Here is a 7039-nt window from a genome sequence, read left to right as displayed (position 1 = left end):
TCATGGCATGGCATAAGATTGGATGAGATGGGATGGGATGGGATGGGATGGGATGGGCATGGGATGGGTGGGATATGGATGGGATGGGATGGGGATGGGATGGCGATGCGATGCGCATGGGATGGGCATCTGCATGGGGATGGCATTTGAATGCATGGATTGGCATAGAATGCGATGCATGGAGGGATGCATGTGGATGCGATGATGGAATAGGTAGACAGATAGTTAAATTTTTGGGGGTATTTTCCTTTCAACCAAGCGGTCACCAACTGAGTAACGCCACTGATTTTCCCGGGCAACGCCGGATATCCCGCTAGTATATATATATATATATGCGTGTGCGTGTGTGCGTGCGTGCCTGCGTGCGTGTGTGTGTATGCATATATATGCGTGCGTGCATTGTGTGCGTGCGTGCGTGCTTGCTCGCTTGCGTGCGTGCATGCGTGCGTGCGTGCGTGCGTGCGTGCGTGCGTGAGCATCTGATGTAAGTGAAAACAAAAAAAAACTGAGACGCGTCACGCGGCAACATCTCACTTTCCTTCCTATTGTGGCGATAAATTGCAGGCCTGTGGCCCACGCACGCTATCCGCGACTCGGGTTCCAAGCGTTATCATGGTAATGGCGTGTCTTCGAGTATCGCTATATAGGTGTTAGGATCATCAATCATTAACGTCATGTTAGCGGCGATATTACATTATCCTATGACAGCGCGTTACGCCATGTAAATAGAGCAAGTTCCTGCTCAGCCGCAACCACGTCACGTAGCAGATTATATTCCCCCATGACGTCACGGCGACGTCACCGTAGTGAGAGTACACGTGATTAATTATGCTGTGACGTGCTCGACAACGTTAACGGCCTCGTCTGGTAACCCGAGTATCGCAATAGTTGTATTCCGTCGCCATCTATCTATCTATCTATCTATATCTCCCCCCTCTTTCTCATTCCCTTCCACCCACGCTACATAAATGTGTGTGTGTGCGCGCGCGCGCGCGCGTGTGTGTGTGTGTGTGTGTGTGTGTGTGTGTGTGTGTGGGTGTGTGTGCTCGCGTTTTTCCGTCTCTCTCTCTTACGTTTTGTATTCCTCCCTATCTCCTACCCTCTCTCTCTCCCTCTCTCTCTTGCTCCCACTCTTCCTCCCTCTTACATCCTCACTATCTCACTATCTCTCTATAAATTATAACGTTCCGATCCGTTTACTACATTATCCTCGAAAAAAAACAATGTTGCTCGTGGGTTTTGCACTATTCGAGTTAACTCTGCTATTTGATACCAAATGCTTTTTCGCGATATGATTTTCGTGATTGATGCGAATTTTTCGCGAATTTTATGCGAATTTTGACGCGATTTTTTCGCGATTGATGCGATATGATTCTTTAACATATAATTGACCCAATTCTGTGTAATAATCATATCGACGTTAGAGACGTTTACTTATACGTTACTTTTAGAGACGAATAGATTAGCTAGCCCATATAAAGCGCGCCTAAATTTTCCTGCTTTATTTTAAGATTCTTATTTAAATTATTATATATAATTGATTGGAGTTAATTATATTAATGATGGAGTAATTAATTGTATTGATTAATTATTCACCATCATTAAAATAATTTAATTAATTAATTAACGGTTTTACAGCCCGTTATGTAGGTAGATTACGCAAGACTTAACATTTCCGATATTTAATTAGCTTTTGCAACAGTCGTTTTTATCACTTTTACATTTTGTACGGTAATGAAGTCTAGTGGGAGCGTGGGTCTTCTTCTCACGCTCGTTCCTGTTAATACAGCATCGCAAATTAACGCGGCCAGCACTAGCCTCCAGCGCGATTCGCTAGTTAGCGTCTTGAGTTCACATTTCTAATTTAATCCAGCACACTTAAAGAGAAATCTTACACGATAGCGTCCGGTAAAAAAACGGATAGACACGCGCGGAAAAACCATCACGCGTAAACGGTAGGGGGAAATATGATAAAAAAAACTACTGCGTATCCTGTTCTACTGTAGCTACTGCCGTACGCACATGCGCGCGGATTTGTATATCGTCAGATGCTTCTCCTTTTTACAAAATCCCGGGAGAAGGGCGCGAGAATATGAAACACAGCGATGTGCATCACTGGAAACACAGAAAAGTCTCCACGGGTCACATCAGCGACTACTAATTAACTAATTTATATATGCTTCGACTAACATCAATTCCCTCAGAACATCATTATTTATTGCGCGCCAAGCAGACGTGTTGTATGAACAGCGAGTAAACAAGCGTCATTGATGAAGTGCAGGCATTAAATACGCTGCTCATCATTTCCCCTCCCATCTGGAATTTCTTCTCATCTTCCTTCCCTCCCATCCCATACTGTACGTATCAACCGCAAGCGCTAGCAGCAGAAAGCTTAATGTGGCACGCACGGGCTAAAACATAGGCACTTAATTTGGCACAGAGGCAATAAAAACTAATAGACATAGATTAAAAATCAACTTGCTTTGTGAAAAACTAATGCAGAACTGGCCGCTCCCGCATTCGCCGCTGCGAGTGTGCTGTCGCCATTATAATGATTATATAGAATTCTTCTATATATATCATTATAATGGCGACAGAGCACACTTGCAGCGGCGAGTGCGGGAGCGGCTAGTTCTGCATTAGTTTTTGTCAAAGCAAGTTTATATACAGTGACACAACAGTGGAAGTGAAATTGAGGGATAGTATTTGTGAATGTGCGTTCATATTATTTTCGGTTTTTACTGACTCTGTCCAAGTGCCTGTGGCTAAAACCATGACTATAGGAGGTTGCATCCAGTAAAGCATCCGTACTAATTTGATTGCTCAAATGAATTGCATGCAGTGTTTGCAGTAAATAGTACGCTCCACAAACATACGCGTGTAGTCGCGATGATAGAAATTTGTCACTATTTCTAACAAGACTCCTTCAATCACTCTAACCATAGATGCTCTAACATATGCGCTAACATTCGCATAAAAGCGCCGGCAAGCAAGTAATATAGGACATGAAACAAGTTTGAGAGAGACACACAGAGAGAGAGATAGAGAGAGAGAGAGAGAGAGAGAGAGAGAGAGAGAGAGAAAGAGAGAGAGACAGGAGAGAGAGAGAGAGAGGTGAGGGAGAGAGGGAGAGAGATGGAGAGAGAGACGATGAGAGAGAAGAGAGAGAGAGAGGGGAGAGAGAGGAGGGAGAGAGAGAGAAAAACAGAATGCATGGGTGCTAGAGAATGTGTGCATATCATGTCTAATTGCATACCTTCTGTGATAATAGTTATAAATGTACATTTTACCTTCATATAACCATCTTGGACACGTCACTTGGAAGCTTCTAACAAGACTCCTTCAATCACTCTAACCATAGATACTCTAACATAGGCGCTAACATTCGCATAAAAGCGCCGGCAAGCAAGTAATACATACGGGGCGCCATGCAGGACAGGGCTCAATTTTATCTCACAAAAGTCAATTTTGTGAACACAAAACTCAATTCTGTCAATCCTGTCCACAAAAACTCAATTTTGTGAACACGAAACTCAATTTTGTGAACACAAAACTCAATTCTGTCAATCCTGTCCCACAAAACTCAATTCTGTCAATCCGCTGTCCACAAAACTCGATTTTGTTGCCCAAATATGGCACACGCATGTAAGAAGGCTACCATTGGTCAGAAACTCGGCTGGAGAAATGGCGTCACTAAGTTAAGAAAACAAAGATGCGACCGTGACACATTTCTCGCAGCCCAGTTTCTGACCCAATGGTAGCCCTTCTACATGCGTGTGCCTTATTTGGGCAACAAAATCGAGTTTTGGGAACAGGATTGACAGGAATTGAGTTTTGTGTTTACAAAATTGAGTTTGTGGTACAGCGGTTGACAGAATTGAGTTTTGTGTTCACAAAATTGAGTTTTTGCGGACAGGATGACAGAATGAGTTTTGTGTTCACAAAATTGGATTTTTGTGGACGGATTGACAGAATTGAGTTTTGTGTTCACAAAACACATTTTTGTCAAGTTTATAGGTACAAAAATGCCTGTCCTGCATGGCGCCCCGTAATACAGGACATGAAAAAGTTAGGTAAATAAAATTAGGGAAAATTTAACCATTACATCGTAACGAGATAGTGCATATATATCAACTAGGCGCTATATCAACAAGGGTAGTGTGTCCCTGCTGGCACTTACAACCAAGAATGCCCGTATGTAGAGGGGACTCTGTGACGTCAATGAGCGACGAAACAATCTCAACCAATAGCAGCGCTCACTAGAGCCCTATGTTCTTGATTAACCTAGGGAAAAAAATCACGCGACTTGCCCTACAACCTGAGATGTGGCTCCACCTAGTGCTTGACCGCGGACACATGGTCGCGTTCTCTCATGCAAAGTCAGGTAAGAAATCTAACGGCACTGTCGGCTGTAACGGTGCATGATCTGATCAGGAGTAAGATAATATAGGATACCTATATTATCTTATATACCTATAGGATACCTATCTATAGGATTTATAGGATACCTATATTATCTTACTCCTGATCTGATTATAGTAGAAATTCATTCGAGTTACGTCACACGTTAGTGGATCCAACCATTTTTAATTGTAGCGATTCAGGACACGGCCCCTTTACGTAATGTGAGAGATATATGGAAGAGACGCACGAATATATGTTTGAATAGTCTGGAGTTATAGCAAACAGCTTGCCTGTGCTGCAGTGAAAGACACATTTATTTCTCTCCGTGACATGCACGCGTGCACGCGGAATGTGGAATCATTCCTTGTTGATCCACCAAAATATAGATAGAAAGTTAAACAGAAGCGCTCGCGCGTGGCTGCGTGTCGTGACACGGACACACACACACACACACACACACACACACACACACATACACACACACACACACACACACACACACACCACACACACACACAAACACACACCACACACACAACACACACACACACACACACACACACACACAAACACCACACACACACACACACACGACACACACAAACACACACACACACACACAACACAACACACACCACACCACACACCACACACACCACACACACACACACACACACACACACACACACACGCCCCCCCCACACACACACCCACCACTCCCCACACACCACACACACACACACACACACACACAGCACACCACACGCACACACACACACACACGCACACCCACATCAACACACACACAACACCACCCACACACACAACACACACCCCCCACCCCACACACACACACACTCACACACACACACAACCCCACACACCACACACACCCACACGCGCCGCTGCGCGACTGCCACTCACACACCCACGACACACGCACGCACACGCCACGCACACGCCACGCACACGCACGACGCACGCAGCACACATACACACACATCACACCCCCCACTCATACTTACACACACACCGCGCGCACACACACGCACATATATTATATACACACACAAAAGACATACACACACACACACACACACACACACACACACACACACACACACACACACACACACTCACACACACACACACACACACACACACACACACACACACACATACGCACTCACGTGTGGGCACACATACAGGCCTATTTCATGGACGCGCATGGTCATATACGTTGCAGAGTTTTATCTGCTTATTGTCAAATCCAAAAGACGCAATGGTGCCGCGCTTCACGCGTTATACATCGCAGTCCATCGCAGCTCAGTAAACATCTGATGGGGAGAGATCGACTGCAGCTCAGTAAACATTTGATGGTGATAAAAGAACCCGAGAAAGTCGATATAACGTTGATGCTAACAAGGCTTCGATTATTCGATACGGCAGCATGTGGAATACGTTTAGCGTGTTCTAGTTTTCGGCCTAATGCCCGACGGGCGTGCACACACCTCAGCCTGCGCTATAGAGCTGCTTACTGCTATACTTTACGCTAAGTATGATTGGTGCCTTTACCCGCTTCCTCGGCCACGACCGTGTGCACTTGTGTGCGTGCGTGCGTGCGTGCGTGCGTGCGTGCGTGCGAAGGTGTGTGCGTGTGTACGTGGGTGAATGTGTGCGCGTGCGTGCGTGTGCGCGTGTGTGTGTGTGTGTGTGTGTGTGTGTGTGTGTGTGTGCGTGCGTGCGGGCGTACCTGGGTGTGTGCGTGGGTGCGAATTTTAAGGTGCGTGCGTATACCTGTTGCATTATACAGCATTATGATCGCTTAAATCTAGTTGGATAGTTGTGCTGGCGAGCGCGCAGCCTATCAGACAACCATACAGACAGACAGGAAATACACAAAATGATGGTAAATAAACACGAAATGTCATTACTACCAAAGTCGTAATGTTTCTCTACTCTCTTTCGCCTATTATTGCCGATAAATTCCTGTAAATGCCGTTCAAATGCTCCTCTGCAACACACATGTACACCGCACGCACGCCGCTGTGCACAAACAACAAGAATAAAGAGTCTTTATAAATTAAATAAATCGTCAGACAATCGAGGTGGGGGCGTCAGCATGTGCATGGCCGCATATCAACCTGACAGAACGCGCATGCACGCAGTTTACATAAGAATATACAGAAAAAATGCACAATTACGCAGGTTAATTGTTTCCGCTTAACTTTACTGATTTACTTACTTTATTCACTTTAGTTCCGCAGTATTCGGTGTCATAGAGAATGGAGTGAAATTTAATGGAGAGCAAGCAAATCGAGTATTGGCATGTAGTGGTGGCGGATTATGTAGGATAATACCAACAGACGGAATGTGATAGTGTATTTGCTGCAAGAAACTGGGAAAAAATTCTCCGGCTCTAAAAATAGTTATGCTCAGATTCTTTAACGTTGTTCCATTCACACGCGTCTAGAGAACCATGCATGAAGATGTTATCCGTGCTGCGTGTTTACAGGGAAAACAACAGTAAAATACGGTGTTTTTTTAAAATATGTGCGTGCGCGCGCGTGCGTATGTGTGTGTGCGTGCGTGCGTGCGTGCGTGCGTGCGTGCGTGCGTGCGTGCGTGCGTGCGT

This window comes from Priapulus caudatus, unplaced genomic scaffold (assembly GCF_000485595.1).
Source record: "Priapulus caudatus unplaced genomic scaffold, Priapulus_caudatus-5.0.1 Scaffold708, whole genome shotgun sequence".
NCBI classification, from domain to species: domain Eukaryota; kingdom Metazoa; phylum Priapulida; class Priapulimorpha; order Priapulimorphida; family Priapulidae; genus Priapulus; species Priapulus caudatus.
This window is presented reverse-complemented; position numbering follows the sequence as displayed.